Source organism: Dipodomys spectabilis, unplaced genomic scaffold, assembly GCF_019054845.1.
Source record: "Dipodomys spectabilis isolate Male_0828 unplaced genomic scaffold, ASM1905484v1 ptg000122l, whole genome shotgun sequence".
Taxonomy (NCBI): Eukaryota; Metazoa; Chordata; class Mammalia; order Rodentia; family Heteromyidae; genus Dipodomys; species Dipodomys spectabilis.
In genome coordinates, this window is record NW_024870799.1 from 70509 (window position 1) to 88461 (window position 17953).

At 34.3% G+C, this 17953-nt stretch overlaps 1 non-coding gene and 1 pseudogene across 1 annotated transcript; both read left to right on the plus strand.

Moving 5' to 3' along the window:
- The first annotated feature begins 5323 nt into the window (after nucleotides 1–5323).
- Nucleotides 5324–5420, plus strand: LOC122115637 (annotated as a pseudogene).
- A 3882-nt stretch (nucleotides 5421–9302) lies between these two features.
- Nucleotides 9303–9409, plus strand: LOC122115628. Its single transcript, XR_006148818.1, has one exon. It is a non-coding gene; the product is annotated as a U6 spliceosomal RNA (small nuclear RNA).
- The last annotated feature ends 8544 nt before the right edge of the window (nucleotides 9410–17953 follow it).

Below are 17953 nucleotides of genomic sequence, written 5' to 3' on the forward strand. Positions count from 1 at the left end.
CATATTCTCACTGTGAAACAATGTTGTACTGGAATTTAAATTCAAATTTCTTTTTAAAAAGGCATCAAAATTTATGAATTGACCTTTAATTACCAAACAGTAATTCTCTGAAAAAAAATAATTTGGGTCAAAATATTTAGGGAGAAAGTGCCCTCCACAATGAAAGCAGGTATTGGGTATACACTTTTCTGATTAAAATACTTTCCACAATGTCTTTGCATGTGAAGCACTGAAACAAAGAAAAAAAATCTGATAGGATATCTTAAACCAAGGATTTCTCATTTCTAAGTAGCTCACAAAATATAATATCCTTATTAACATGACATAGTGAAGACTTCTCTTATTACATAAGCCAAAAAGTTTTGGGATCAGAAAATAATTGAGCAAATAAGAAAACACATTCTTAGAAGCTCTGGCTAAGCGTATTAATTTCAGCAGTAGAGGGATTCCAAAACTTTTTGAAATAGATTGTGTTAATATTTTTGCTACCTAAAGTGATTTTACAGAGCCTATTTGGCTCACTACAATGCAGAACAGATTGAGTGAAGACATGAAAATAAATTCCACATCCAAATAAAAAAGTTTAAAAAGAGAAACCAAGATGATGTAGCAGTGGGGGATGCCTTATAGTCCTTCAGCTTCACTAGACTTGAAGCCAAGAAGCTGTGATTAATTGGAAATCAAGCAAGAGCTAAGAGGAGAACATAGAAGTAGGACAAAGAATTATTGTCCGTTGTAAGAGACACTGTCACAAGGTATGGATGATTTAACTCTATTCTACATACATCTTGTTGAGCAAATGCAAGACCAAGAGAAAAATAATCTATTGAAATAATTTTTTTTTTCTTGTCGGTCATGGGGCTTGAACTCTGGGCCTGGACGCTGTCCCTCAGCTCTTCAGCTCAAGGCGAGTGCTCTACCACTTGAGCTACAGTGCCACTTCCGTCTATTGAAATAATTTTACAAAAAATATCTTCACTGTTCCTCATATGGTATCTAAGGGGAGTCTTTTTTTATTGTGAAAAAACTGTACATAGGGGTTACAATTACATGGGCAAGAAAATGAGTACATTTCTTATCAAGCATTGTAGCCTCCTCCTTTGTTTCCCCTTCCCATCCCTTCCCAGACTCCCCCCTCACCCAAGCCTCCCCCCACCCCCCATCCCCCCACCAAAGTTGTAAAATTCATTTTAGACATGTCAACTTGTACTTCTCATTGTTGCAAAGGCCCAACTTGTATCCTTATTTAAACGACTTGTTTTTCCCTTCCCCTCCACAAATTATACCGACATCAAATACAGTGAAAGCAGGGGTTATACTGTGGGGGAGGGACATACAAAACAACAAAGAAATAATCTTATAAATGCATTGGAAACAAATGCATGAAATAAAAAAATTTAAATACATATCCTAGGGTTCATTTTCCTATCACCTTATCTGACCTTTTCTGCTTGACTCATACATATACTAACTATTGCAAATAAGGGAAACCATGGGACCTATGTTTCTTTGGGCTTGGCTTACTTCACTTCACATAATTTTTTCCAAGTCTAAGGAGAGTCTTAAGAGAGAAGATAAAAGTGGAGTATTCTTCGGTTTCCTCGAAGCATCTTGTTAGCAAAATATATCTTTGAGGTTAGAAGTTATTGAATCAAAAAGTGGTGGAGTGGCACTTTAAACACAAGAAGACTTTCATGGTAAAAGAAAAAGTATAGCTAAATATTTGTGATCACAGCTCCTTGGACTGTTTTTTCAGAGACAAAGTTTTACATTAGAGTTTGTCCTCATTAATATAGATGTTGGGTTTTCGTGGCAACCAAATGAAAGGGTAAAGTTTAATGCACTCTCTTGGACAAGATAACAGCATGATAGAACAAAATGGTAAATAAAATTTAGTGAATTAGTTTGACTAATTACTTTGCCAGAACAAAAAGGAAAGATATAATTCAAAATCACTTGACTTAAAAGAATGATGAAAGAGTAGTGAAGAGAGATGAGAGAAAATATAGAGGAGTGTTCTGTCTCCAGTATTGTAATGGGTTCTTGATCTTGTTTCTTCCAATCTATCTTCACAAGCTATCAAGTGTGGCTTAGGACTGGAGTATCCAGTGCAGAGAAAGAGAACTCAGAGAAGAAAATATTTGCAGCAGATGCAGGTGATTTATAACCTTAGACAATCTATTTAAATCTGTTCAAAATTCTCTGCTACCCCAAACTTCCCTCTTTGAACAGTTTTGTTTGCTTTTCCCAAGACTACCCTTCATTAAATATTTAAAATTTTGAGCGGTCATATTTATTCTATCTAGAGGTTGCTGTTTGCTTGTGATTTTTGTGTGTTTTTGTTTTTTGTTATGTTTTTAACTGAATTTCAAAATGTTGTGCAAGTGTATTACAATAAATATGTCTATCTAATTTTCCAATGCTCCTGGGTCAGAGTGACTCCTTCTATAATTCTCAACCAACCCCTTCTCCAAGATTTATTTCAGATTTACCACTTCTTTTGTCACATGTGTACATTGAGTATTCTAGGTGTACTTGCCCCTTGTTCCATTTTTCATTCATTCTATGTTTTTACTATTATTCCTTTCTGGTTTCAACTTCCTGATAGTCATTCTGTTAAACTATCTGTTAATACTTTGAAAGGTTTATATACATTCCAAAGAGTTTCAATCCTGCATATACTTGAACGTATGTCAGCTTATATTTCCATATTTCATTCATCTGCAATAACAATTTGCAAGACTGGAGATGTGATAATATTCTGATTCATTTGGAAGATTAATCTTTAGTCAACAAGAAAGTTTAAAAATGCCTCAGAATATATTCCTAGCTACCAGTTTTTATGAATGGATTTGTACAAAGTTTTGTGATTATTTTATTTGACATGGGATAATATTTTCTACTACCTATAAGTTTTGGAAAAGGAAGAAAACTAAAATTTACTATTATAGAGGAATATGATTCAAATAGAAGACAGATTTTATATTTGTCACATCTCTGATGAGTACCCATATTCAAGATTTAAAGTCTTATTTCATACTATGTTAGACAGATAGGGAAAACATAAAACAACATATGATAAGGCAACTATTTGTGACTTTTTAAAATGTACCTTATTAAGTGATGAAATTTACTTTATTAGCTAGTGTTTGGGTTTGAATTATGGGAGGTTGATCTATTTAACACATTTCTGGAAGGCACCTGCTGAACAAAACAAATATTGGGGGGTACTATTTCTACATTTTAATGAATGGTTGAACGTGTTTGGCTTTAGTGCTGGGTAAATAATTCAACTCTATTGTAACTTGCTCCCTACACTTGTAAAACTTGTAATGTCACTAAGTATCATTTACTTGTCAAATATTATTTTGGTGAATGTGATTTTAAAAAGTTTTGAAAAAGAATATATTTTCAGGAGATTAAAGGTAGGTTATCATTGCCTTGAGAATGATAGCATTTTTAAACTACAGAACCAAGATTTACTGTAGTACCAGTAGTTTGAAGCATTAAGGATCTTCTCAATTAATGTTTTTCTGAATTATGATTGACCTGTAAGTAAAGTTTTCCTAGCCTTGGTAGACCAATTATGGATCTATCGTTCCCAGAACAATTTTTAGGCCTACTTATACTGGACTGAAATCTTTCAGTAATCATTAGGAGAGGGGTATTAAAAATAATTTTGTGACATTGTGATCTTGTTCACTCATATGGGCTGGGCATCTGTAAATTTAAAGTTGTAATTACTGTACTTTCTCTCAGATATTGTGATCTCATCTTTCATTTTAAGTTGTCTTGCATTTCACAATTGCTTACTGCTGCGGTCCTGAAATACTACAGGAAATGAGAAATTGAGATGGATTTTCAATTACTTTCTGTTGGCATGTTGCATGGGCCTAGGTGAGAAATCTTGCCCTTGTTATCTGATGATGCGGATAACTGGGACCTGGGATCCTAGGACCCTTGGGTCCTGCAGAAGAATAATACCTTGTAGACATCATATCAGGAAAATTTGTGTATAATCATTAGGAATGCTTCAGAAATATGGAGAAAATCAGTTTGGGACCAGTGAGTTAAAACAATAAACAGAGTAGCAGCGTAAAATCCCTTATAGATTAGAGGAAAACTATTTTTTTTTGCAATGTGAATTCAGAAGACCAAGAACATTAGAATGTATCACAAGTTTATACCAAAGATACTGCATTGATATTTTTATATTCTAATATGTATTCTAAACCTAATTATTTATATTCCAATTCCATTTATTGGGATAAATACCTATTTATTTGTCAAATTATCAATTAATTCTAGTAAGTTTCACTGTGTGAACTAAAATATCAGCACATATAAATATAAAATGTATAACTATATATAAGAAAAAGGCACACGTTTTGCAATATTCTGTTGTGGTTAAAGTATCAAATTATTTAAAGTATTTAATGTATTATTTCATTATCTCTACCTCAGTGTTTGGTAGAGTTGGACCTAAAGCTTTACCATTTGAAGATTTACAGTCTAGTGGCAAGAGGAAACACTTTGATTAAAACATTAACAATTTAAGGCCTAATATCGAGGAGAGACATATAGACTTCTCTTGTAACTCTGAAAATATTTGGTGATAGAAATGCAGTAGTGTAAATTCCTGCCTGGTTGGATGGTAGACTGGCCAGGACATTAGTTAATCATGCATATGAACAATTTTTTCACCTTCTTGGCTTTAGATACTTTTGAAATATTAGGTATAATAACCAATTATATTTTGATAAAATACCTTCTAGCCTAAACATTTCTATCTGAACGGTTCCTGTCTCTGTGATCCCTTGTAATTAAGATTAGTTTTGTTCCAGTAAGAAAATCTATGCTGTCAGCGTAAGATATTCTGGTTCGTCTGTTCCTAAATGGAAGACAGGTAAAGGGTCAGGTAGACATTTGTGCCAATAAGATCTCATATAGGAATTTTTAAGCTACAGAAGTTTAGAAGTAGCTCTTAAGCAAGGCTTACTTTGAATCCTTAGCTCCACAAAGCTAACTCAGCTGATAAATAAGTACTTGAAAAGCCATCACCTTTGGACCTAGCTTTAAATTCTTCAAAGTATGATGAAATCTAAAATGAAAAAGACTTAAAATACTCATTGACAAAAAAATTGCAAATGTGAGCAATCGAACAAACAATATAAGTTTTTTTCCAATATACACAGAATTTTAGAGAAGTAATATCAATAGCATTTTTAGGAACAATAAGTTTTCCTAGTTACAAATAGTCAACCAAGCATATATGCCTGTATAAAGATTGCATCATTAACTACTTAAATTTAGAGGATACTACATGCTTCAACAGCAAATCTACCCTAATTGCAATACAAAGTTTAACACGGCACTTGCACAAGGATGATATGAAAATTTGTGTAGTATTCCATATTTTTCATTCTTCAGATGCAAGAAATGAAAAACAGTTATTAAAAATTGATTACAAAAATACAGTTGTAACGATACATGTAATTCATTGAATTGAAAATTAGTTTGACATCAGTGTATTAAATCATCACCTTAGAAAGGCCTTTACATAGCATAACCTTTACAAAACTTTTGAAATTAGATAACATTTTCAATTTATCCCAAAGAAATAAAATACTATAAGGACCTAGGGGAAAAAAAAGAATCTTAAACTATTTCTATATCGAATGCTATCTGAAATGACACATTTATTAATGAACCTATATATTATGAAACAATGTAGAATTAAAAGTATTATATCTAGGAGAGAATGAAATAGATTATGGATATTATACAAACAGAATACAGATTACTTTAAAATGTCGTTTTTCAGACAAGCAACAGAAATATCTTTAGTTTCTGTATTACTCATTTCAACAGATAAGTTAAAATTATTTCTGATTATAAAAATCACAAACTCTGCAGAAATCATTATAGATGTATACAAACAAATCTTGAATACATTTTGACATCGAAGTTAGGCAATTCACTTGGAAGAATAGCATGGAATCCATGAATATTTAAAGTAAGATATTAATGTGGTTTTGTATTGTGAAAATATTTTGTATGGACACAAAGATGGATAGGCATTTTTGAAATTTAAGAAACTTAACCAAACCATTATGACTTAGGAGAAAAATTTTTGCAGCCTTCCACAACTTCAAAGAGGTGATACATACTTAACTTTTTGGCAATATTAAATGCAGCTTCTTCCAAGTTGTTCTTGACCGGGTTTGATATAATATTTCAATAGAAGCAGATCCAGCGTACCTTTGTTATTTCTATTTCCAGCAGCAAGATGCAAGGTTGTCAAGACTTCTTTAGTTTGGGCATTGGTATCTGCATCATGATGCAGTAAGAAAGAAGCCACTCTGGTATTATTCCACATATAAGCAGTATGTCTAAGTATCTACTGTAGGCTTCTGGATGAAGAGAGCTACACTCATCATCATCCCTAGTATTCACATGAGTGACCTTTTTGGAAAGTAGTCTCTGCACTGTAGTAAGCCGATTATTTTCAACAGCCCAATGAAGAAATTTGCTTGGACACTTCTCTATTTTTTTTCTAGCAAATGATACCATTCCTCACTTTTTCATCTAGTTCCTTTTCTTCATCAGAATTGCCTAACTAGAGACTTTGAGTACCAGTGGGAATGAGGTGTACATGTATTCCCCAATAGTTCACGTTGGTTGAAGTAGTCAGAAAAGTCCAGTGAATTTTCTACTTCTGTTTTTTCACCATGATTTTTTTCTCTTTTTCCATTTTTACTATTTGAAATTATTCTAACTGGAGAATAGGGAATGGATAGAGAGCAGAAGAAATAAATCCAAAAACAATCTTCACAGAAGCAAATTCTCAGAGCTATTTCATGACTTTGCAAAGGATAAAGTGGCTGAAGTTAGTATAAATTTAGAAGTATGAAAATGGGAGGGGGGACCAAGATGGCAACAGGGCAGTAGGGAAACGTCACAGCTCTCCCCAACCAAAAAGAGAGTTAGAGTTCCTAAGCTTAACCTCCCCAAGAGACCGACAAAAACAAAAAGATGAACACCCAGAGAAATACAGGAGGTGGAAAATAACAAAAAAGAAAGAGAGAAAAAGAATTTCAGAACAGAGAAGCACGAAGACTCCACCTCCAGTGCTTACTGGTGGCAAGCAGCGCAGCAGGGGCTGCTGGAGTCCCAGAGAAAAAGGAGGCTGCTTGCAGATCACCCACGCAGAAGGACTTAAGAAAAGAAGAAACAAAGAACTTCCACTCCTCTGGTCGAACCACTATTAAATAACCCCATGCTGCTGATCACATGTATGGTGTATATGTGTACACCATTATATGTTACAGACCGTGATAGACAATTTGCTCCAGGAAAGCTACAATGAGTTTGTGACTTTAAATGAGCATCATCATCCCAAAATACTGTGAAAATTGGCAAATTTTGTAATCACTTAATTACAAAAAAAAAACAAAAAAACCCAGAAAACTACAAGTGGAGCTATGGCTCAAGTGGTAGAGCATGAGCCTTGAGCTGAATTGCTCAGGGACAGCTGCCAGGCCTAGAGCTCAAGTCCCACGACTGACAAAAAAAAGAGAGAGAGAGATCTTTCATGTGATGGATTCTAACATATTTATAAAATTATGTTTTTATTGCTTTGTATCTCCCTCCCCCATGGTATAACCCCTGTTTTCACTATATATGAAGTTGATGTATGTGGAGGAGAAGGGAAAAAACAAATCGTTAAAACAGAGATACAGGAGGACCAATTTCAACAATGAGATGTACAAGTCTTTATGTCGAAAAAAGAACTTTACAACTTTGGTTGGGGGGACGGTTGGGAGGATACGAAGGGATGGGAAGGGGAAACAAAGGTAATGTGCTCATTATCTTACCCATGTAATTGTTAGTCCTCTGTGCAGTATTTTCACAATAAAAAGAAGTATGAAAATGACAAAAATGTAAAAAGATATTCATATATTTCATTATATAACCCAAACCAAAAAGCAAATGTTGTTTAGATGATTTCTTAAAACATAGTCTTTCAGAAGCTGGGAAGGGGGCTCAGTGGTAGAGTGCTTGCCTTGCATGCATGAGGTCCTGGGTTTGATTCCTCAGCACCATAGAAGAAGAAAAAGACAAAAGTGGTGATGTGGCTCAAGTGGTAGCACCATCTTTGAGCTGAAAAGCTGAGGGACAGCACTCAGGCTCCAGAGTTCAAGCCCCACAAAAACAAAAACCAAACCAAAAAACTAAACAAAACACAGCTCTCACATTTGTAGCCTCAATTCTGTAAAGACACTGCTTCAGCCTAGGACTAAGATTTTAAGTGTATACATTTATCAACACTTCTGATTCAGATTTCTACTTGAGAAAATTTTAAATCAATATTTTGTTCTTAATTTTTCTCTTTGTACATTCACATGCATCAATAAAAAATGGTGTGGACATCCCAGTAACATTCTCAAAGTACCTCCTGATGATGAGTTATGAAAAGTTGTATTCTATTACAAAAAGGAAAACAATGCTACAAATAAAGAAAACCAATAATTAATTATTAATGTTTAATAAAATAAAAACCAAACACCAGTGTTTCCAGTTTTTGAAGTGTTCTACATATTAGATTTTCCTATTTACTCATATTCCTGTACATTTAAAACTGGCTAAGATTATGATTTCACAAGAGTTTTGTAGGCTACGGGTAGCCTTTAAAGTTACCCACTAAGGTTACTCTTTCTTTATGGCTCATCTCATCATTTGTATATGGCTTATATCATCATTTGTTTCTCACTAACATATAAAAGAAGCCCTCAAGTTTTAACAGAAACTGTGTAGTTAAAATCTTAACTCTTCTCTCTGTTTCTTTACACAGACTTTGTAACTTCTCATAGTAAAGTTTCTATAAACTCTGAAATGTACATACTTAGTAGTATATGTCTGCTACCATAAATCTTAAATACTTTATGGAAAAGTTTTATGACCTGCCGAACAGTCTTAATTTTGGCATATATAAGCAAATTCCCAAAATTAAACATATTTAAAACAATAAAATTTTTGACAAACCTTAGCACTTGCTACAGTGCTCATTATGACAGGTGCCATGTATAGAATAATTGAATTTCTACTCTTACACATCTCTTGAACAACAAATATCTGGAATTATTTTGTTTTTGACATATCTAACTTGACTTTATTCTTAAATGTGTGCTTACATAAGAAATATATGGTTCTAAAATTTCACGACAAGTCTTTTGAACTTATTTTTGTTGAATTTTCTAGTTTAGGAAAATCAATTCCACTTTATGTATAAAAAATGTTCTGTGCTCAGTTTGGCAACACATACACTAAAATTGGAAAAATACAGAGAGAATTAGCATGAACCCTACGCAAAGATGACATGCAAATTCATGAAGATTTCCACATTTTTATAACAAGAGATGCTGGAGGGTATGTGGACAGAAGGGAACCCTACTCCATTCTTGGTGGGAGTGAAAACTTGTTCAAGCACTTGGAAAGAAGTATGGCGGTTCCTCAAAAGATTCCACATAGAGCTCCCCTATGACCCAGCAATCCCACTTTTGGGCATTCATTCAAATGATCAAACAAGACCATACTATAACTGCCAGCACAGCTATGTTTATTGCAGCATTATTTACCATAGCTAAGATAGGGAAACAAACCCGATGCCCCTCAGAAAATGAATGAATCAAGAAAATTTGGTGTGTGTGTATGTGTGTGTGTGTATGTATTTTCCTATCTATCTATCTATCTATCTTTCTATCTATCTATCTATCTATCTATCTAACTACACATACATATATATGTATATATATTTGTATATATGTATATTTATATACATAAATATAAATATAGATTGGAATGTATATATATGTAAGGTATCCCTTACTTGCAATAAATAATATAAGCAGAAAACTGGGATAAGCAGAAAAGATCAAAAGCTATATGCATATTACTAAATAAGATGATGTTAAGCTAAATGAACCCCAAGATAAGGACAGAAGTATTTTTTTTTATTCTTTCTTACTGTTGTTTCTAACATATTTATAATGTACAATGTGATTTTTTTGTTTTTTATTTGGTCCTCCCGCACAGTATAAGCCCTGTTTTCACTGGATTTGATGTTGGTGCACCTACATCCTGAAAATACACTTCTCTAATTTGGGGAAGGAAAGGGAAAAATCAAAATGCTTAAATAGAGATAAAAGTTGAGCCATTGTAACAATGAGATGCACAAGACAACATGTTGGGGGATGTGGGGGTGTGGGGATGAGAAGTGTACTTGTGGAGGTGGAGGGGAAAGGATGGTGGGGGGAAAAACAAAGGAGGAGGTAACAATGCTTGATAAGAAATGCACTCATGACTTTGCTCATGTAACTTTAACCCCTCTGTACAGTACTTTTACAATAAAAAACATTAGAAAATGTTCTAAGATGGAAGAGTTTATTTTATTTCACCCATATAATATTGTTAACAAAGAAATTAATGGGGGGGAGGATTGGGTGGGGGGCCGGGGGGAGGCTGGGAAGGGATGGGAAGGGGAAACAAAGGAGGAGGCTACAATACTTGATAAGAAATGTGCTCATTATCTTGCCCATGTAATTGTAACCCCTCTGTACAGTATTTTCACAATTAAAACACACACACACACACACACACACACACACACACACACACACACAAAGAAATTAATGGAAAAGACTGACCCAAAGATATTTTGAGTAAGTGTGTGAGTGTGTGTGTGTGTGTGTGTGTGTGTGTGTGTGTGCATGCCTGCATGTTGGTGTGCTCAGAGTTTTAACTCAGGGCTTCATGGTCTCGCTAAGCCTTTTCTCTCTAGATTGGTGAGCTACTATATGAGCTACATCTCCATTCCTGGACCTTTGCTAGTTTATTTAAATTTTGGAAAAATAATCTTAGGAATTTTTTGGCCTGATTGGCTTCCAACTCTTATCCATAATTCTCAGGGTCCTGAGTAGATATGCAGAGTAAACAGGATTACACGTGTGACCAACCATCACAATGCTTTCAGAATAATTTTAAAAGTAGAAAAAAATTTACTTCACAGGGGGACTGTTTTATCATTTCCTACTTTTAAAGCATTTTGGAGTGATTATATGTGAATTTATTTCATGTTGAGATTCTTAAAAGAGAGTAAGTGATAGTATTTAAAAGTTTTAGTACTTTTTTAAAAGAATACTAGAACTGTGGGCAGAAGAAATTTGCCTCTCTTTGGACCTCAATTTATAAGCTCAGCTCTGTGCACGATAACCCAATGTCACCAACACAATCTGTGTTGAAGACAAAATGTGACAGAAAACAATTACCATGGGCAATAATTGCTATGCTATTATTTATTGGACAATATGAATATTGAATTGAGAGTGTAAGAGAATGGAGATATTTCACCTACCGTTTTTGTATTGCTGAAAGGCTTTTGGAAACTTTGACTCATTTCCTTCCTCACTGTGTGTCTTTGGGCCATGCACTTAGTGACTTTAATTACAATTTTTCTCAACTCTAAAATGGTAATAACATTAACATCATAGCAAATGTTTTCTTAAGAACTAAGAGACATAAAACTTGTGAAATACTTAACATAAATTACTAATGAACTTTGAGTTTAGCCAGCAGTTTTTTTTAATACTAAACAGAATGTGCTATGTATTACAGAAATCAATACATGTAGTGAGCCACCAGAAGTAACGTTATCTATTGACTATGCTGTGCTTCCAAGGAAGCCAGGTGGATAACTTCTCATGCTGTATATCAAACTGCTTATCTTATGTCTTGATAGTGCTAAACTATCAGGGTCAGAATAATGAAGGAATTGTAGACTGAGCTAAGGTCCATATGAAAATGTTCAAAATTGATAAAGCCTAAAAGTAACTAAGCAGTATATTGTGTTTTTCATTATTTAAATTAAATTGCAAAGAAAGGGAAGACCTAGAAGAATGAATTCTCTTTTTGATAACCTATCATAGGTCCTTAGCAGGATGAACTCTTTCCTCATTCTTGTAGAGGCATCATCAGATGAGAGGAACTCTATTTTTTTGGTTGTGTCTTTCCATTTATTCTTCAGTTTGAAATCTGAACTACATGAGACTGAAAGAAACCAAGGAAAATTAGACACACAGGCTTTGGAAAAAGCAATCAGAGTAAAATAAACTAAATACATATAGCCTTGTAAAAGGCTTCACTAAATTGAGTTATATAGTCTCAAGCATAAGCAAAAATGATTTAAGCAATATCATGTTATTGAAAATTGAAAAATGTTAGGTGTTGCTCAATTTTTCCTTTCTACTACCTGGAATGAATTATTGATTTTGTATAGAGAGATTAAAGATGAGATTAACAAGGAACTTGATTAAAAATCGATAAAAGTTCTGAATAGACATATTTTCCAATATGCCCTGAAAATCACCAGTGGCTTTAAAAAGTTGTGTTTAATATCACTTCTATGCTGGCTTAATGCTGTGTGAACAGAAGTCATTAGAGAAATGCAATTCAAAATTACTATGATACTACTACATAACTATTATAACTCTTATCAAAAATATTCGAAGGAACTTGGTCTGGTGGTAAAGGCTTGTAATTCCAAGCATTTGGGAAATTGGAGTAAGAGGATTTCAGCTTAAGGCCAGCCTGGGATACTGCACATAGTAAAAACATGCCCTTTAAAAAAAACTTAAAAGGTAATAATGTTGGTGAGAGTGTGGAGCAAAGGAAATTTTCTACACTCTTGGTCAAAATATAGGTTAGTATTCTCGTTGTAGAAAGTAGTATGCAATTTTCTAAAGAAATGCGAAGTTAAAATATCATCTGACCCACCAATCATATGAATAATTCTCTCTGGGTAACTCGTAAATATATCTGTAGTTCACTGTTATTCACATTATTCACAACAGGCAAGATATAAATCAAAGTTATGTGTTCAACTACAGACTAATAAAGCAACTGTGGCACATGCACAAATATAATTTTCTGTTTCATCTTTAAAATAGCAAGAGATTTCTCCCATCAGCCACAACTTACAATGACCTAAAAGATGTAATCTAAATGATGTAAAATGTTGCTTTCTGATCTTTGTAAAACCACACACACACACACACACACACACACACACACACACACACACACACACACACACACCAACCTAAGCAAGAGAGAAATTTTTCAAAAAGTAAAGCAACTGATATTGCTGGGGCATTTAGGTCACAATATAGATGATAGTGGATATACAGGATGACCAAGTATAGAGTTGTAATGTATAACGTGAGGATACAGGGGACAACACTGGCCTTACATAGGAATGAAGCTAAATATGTAGGAGTTGGTCTTCCTTGTAGGGGTTTCTCTTTTAGGTGTTCTTCCTTCAGTAATGGATGAGATAAACGTAATTCTTTACATATACTTGCCTGTTTGCAGAAATAATAACAAACAATATAGCAATAATGTTTTATGCTCAACATGGAACAAAATGCCAAATTAATGTACATGAAATTATCCTTGATATAAACTAATTATTATTAATAAGGGAACCCATGGGACCTATGTTTCTTTAAGTCTGGCATCACTTGATGTGATTTTTTTCGACGATCTCCTATTTCCTTGCAAATGAGGTGGTATCATTCTTTCTGATGGAAGCATAGTATTCCATGTGTATGTATGTGTGTATGTGTGTGTGTAACATTTTCTTGATCTATTCATCTACTGAGGAGCATCTGGATTGATTCCATATCTTAGCTGTGGTAAATAATATTGTGATAAACATAATTGTGCTGGTAGATTTAGTGTGGCCTTGTTTGTGATCACTTGGGTAATGCCCAGATGTGGGATTACTGGGTAATAGGGGATCATGATTGTGTACATCAAGGATAATATTAGTAGATGAGCAGAAGAGGTCAATTGCTATGTAGATATGACCATATAAGGTGATTCCAAGTGAAATGAACTCTAACACATGTTCTTCGTTGTTGTTGTTCTAATGTACTATGTGATTTCTTTTTAACTTTTTGTTTTTCCCCACTTATGATTTATCCCCTGCAGACACTATATTTGATTTTGATACCCTGAGTAGTGTAAATATGTTGAGCTGAACTAGACAAGGGAAAGGGAAAAAACAAAATGGTGAGACAAAGGAAAAAGGGGGAACCTAGGTAACAGTGATACTCACAAGACAATATGTAGGAAATGATCTTGGTGTGGGCATTGGGAGAGGAGAGGGAGAAAAATGAGGGACTGGGTTACAAGTTAGAAAAGAAATAAGTCTATTATCTTACTTACATAACTATAACCCTGCTTTAAATTACTTTGACAATAAAATATAAATAAAAAATAGAAGAAAATATTCAAGAGCAGCAATACAGGAGATGGGAGTGGGGGAAATACTGTACTATACAAAGAAGGCTACAACTGCTGTGGAGAACAGGAATTTTACTTTATCATAGGAAGTAATGAACTGGTGTACAGATTTTCAGCCTCATGTCAATCACTAAAAAGGGAAAACAAAATGCACAATCAGCAAACCAATAAAATAGAAAACTAAACAATGTGGAGAGATGACTTGGACGAAGAGAAACAAATGACACAACTAGGAAACAAATAAAAAGCTGGTAAGTTTTAAAAATATTATCCATAATTCTAATAAATGTTTTTTGCATCACAATTTGTTAGAACTATACTTCAAATCACAGTTTAATAGTATATCATTTTAATAATAGGTTACTCATTATTGATTTCTTAATATTGAATGCTTAATATATAATTTTAATTTCAGCAGCTATAGAAAAGAAGAAAGTTAAGCTAATTTTAATGATATATTTTATGAATTGTAAAATTGAGAAGCATTAGAACTTAAATAATATATATTATTGTTTCATTTCTGTGAATTAATGTAGTAGTTCAAAGTGTATTCTACACTTAGCACTCATCTTAACATCAAATAATAGATTATTCCACAATACACTTGGTTTTAGGTGGAAGGGTTCAGCACTGTGGTAAAATTCACACCACACAGTACACGAGAGTATGACTCCTCTCATCTAGCTTAAATGGTGGAAATTTGATTTCTGCATGCATGTTAAATACGTGTCTAGGTGATATCTATTAAATTATATACATGAGGAGTATTTCAGATGATAATTAAAAGTCATACTCATTAATTAAATTTTTATTATTTTACAAAATAAATATTTATGGAGACTGAATTTCTGAGTAGATGATGGGTTATGTGTGCCAGATTATACATATTGAGGCTTATTTTATATTCCTGACATTGTTTCTACAGTTAGATTTAATTTTCCATAAGGGGTTAAGTGTATTATGTTGGATATATGAAAGTAAACTGAATGTTTATTCCATTAATCCTTTGCAACTTGTCTAACCCCAATATAAATTATCCATGTGCTTGAAGTAATGAAAATAACAACAGATATAAGCAACAGATATGAATCAGTCTTAGTAGACAAGTATTTTCACCTTTATTTTTATAGTTGATCCTCTTTTACACTACAGAATATTATTGGGAAAATGTGCTCCAGGCTGACCACAATTGCAGAATATTATGGTTTGATCTATCATAAGAAAAGAAAGGAAGGGGAACATTCCTTCCAAAATTCTCCTCCCAGGGATGTGATCAGTTTTATGGTGGTAAGTTGGAAATGAACATTTTTCACAGTCAACCTTGAAAAGCCATCTTGATAGACTATTTCTGCAAGTGGTTACAGAGGATTATTCATGGATTTGCAAGGATGCCAGATTGCCTCATTTTGAGACAAATAAAACAGGAATTTAGCCAGCTGTTTTTGTATCTTTAGGAGAATAACACATTGACTGTACACCAGGGGATCACTGGGGCCCAGAGAAGCTAATACATTGAATAGTAATCCTAGACCTCTAAAAACAAAACCAACCAAACAAACAAAAAACTCCAGTGAGCACAGCCAGTCAGGGCTGCTATCACAGCCTACATTAAATCAGGCAAAAAACAAAAGCTGAAAGTCATTTAGCTGATAACTAATATATTTCTTATGAGGCAGACTGAAATGAGAGTCCCAAGAGTGGGTCAGAAAGACTGATTAAAGAGACTAAAATTGGTAATACAAAGATTGGAAAATAGAATTCCTTGTAGAACAAATAAATCATAGAATGACTGTGTGTGTAGGGACACGACAGCAGACCAAATACCAGAAATGCACATTTTCTTATAGGTCAGCTTAATGAAATATCAATGGAACTCTTTGAATTCTTAAATATTTGACCACATGTGGAAGAAAGCCAATTGCTAAAGAGAAAGAAAAATTCATCACTCTGTTAGGAGGTCCAATGAAGTAATCAATCACAGATTTGTAATAAAAAGAGAAAATAATTATTCCAAATGAGGTTTTCATTTGTTTTGATGTAAGTGTTCTTGATTTAGGTGATAGAAATTTCCATACAATTGATCCAGTCTCACAACTGAGTTGATACTGACTGCAGTATTCCCACATGAAGGAAAAGAGAAAATTTACAAATGTCTGATGAAATGAGTTGAGGATGAAGTGTTTTAATATAGTTGAGGTTTAGACACTGGTGAAGAGATGAGTTTTCTTTTATTAACCCCCACCCCATTTTTAAACTGATGACAGTGGATCACAGCTGTAATCCTAGATACTCAGGAAACTGAGATCTGAGGACTGCTGTTGAAAGCCAGCCTGGGCAGGAAAGTCCCTGAGACTCTTATCTCCATTAAACCACCAGAAAACCATAAGTGGCACTGAGGTTCAAGAGGTACAGACCTCACCTTGAGTTGAAGAGATCAGGAACAGTGCCCAAGCCCAGACTTCAAGCCCCTGGACCAACAACAATAAAAACAAATCTCCCTTTTCTTGGAATGCCTACATCTTTTCCTAACATTCAAAAAAACCATTTTATCACCCACTACAGTTAAGTCCTATCCTAGCTGCTGCAAATAGGATGATTTGATATCTTATGTCAAAAGTTTCATATTTGAGGAAACAAATACCAGCAGTGGTAACTTTGCTTCCCGTCCTTGAACTCTGAGACTGGGCCCTTAACATGTTTATGCTGGTAGCTTCAATGTGAGGTTGGGTGTTATTTATTGGATTAGTGCCCATGAGAGGAATTAATGGGTCATAAGAGATCTATGTTTAGTCTTTTGAAGAAACTCTGTACTTCATTCAAGATAGGTTAAAAAGTTTAATTCCCCACCAACATTGTAACAGAGTTCCCATTTGGCTACATCCATGCCAGCATTTGCTATTTTTAGTTTTCCTCATAGTGGCCATTCTAAGTGGGACGAGGTAGAATCTGTCATGTTTATTGTACATTTGTTGGCACCTTCTAACTACCATAAATTAATGAATCTATGAAACCTATATTGCTCTGAGTCTTCATTCCTTTCTCTTTGTAATTTTCCCAAGCCTTTCATTTTCCTTAAGACTGGTGAAAAGTCATCCTTTCTTGCCGCGGACCGGCTCTGTGGCGACAACGGAGGACACCTAGTGGAGGAACTGGAATAGGTGGGGTGATGGCAAACAGACAACTCACACACAAGAGGAGTGGATGCTGAGTGCGATTTAATGCAGGGGATAACAAACTTTTAAAGCAAAAGTCTCCATGAGAAAGGGCAAAAGGTTACACAATCTTGCTGCAGGGCTTCATTCTTGGGTGGTCACCAGCTGGTTGCCTGATAGGCACTTGTTTCCGGCTTTACCTCTATTTTTAAGAAATACAATGGGTTTCGATGTTTATCACCAATTAACCATTACTTTTTTCTATAGAGGCCTTAACTGTCCCATAAGATCTTTCCTGTTCCTTCTTTAATAGTAAGCACCAAGGAGGCCTAGATCTAGCAAGTCTCTTAGTAAATGAAAGAGAGTAACAGGAAGTTCTTTCTCCTAAGTAGTTCTCCCAGCAATTGCCATACATTCTTTCTGTTCTAGCTCCGCCT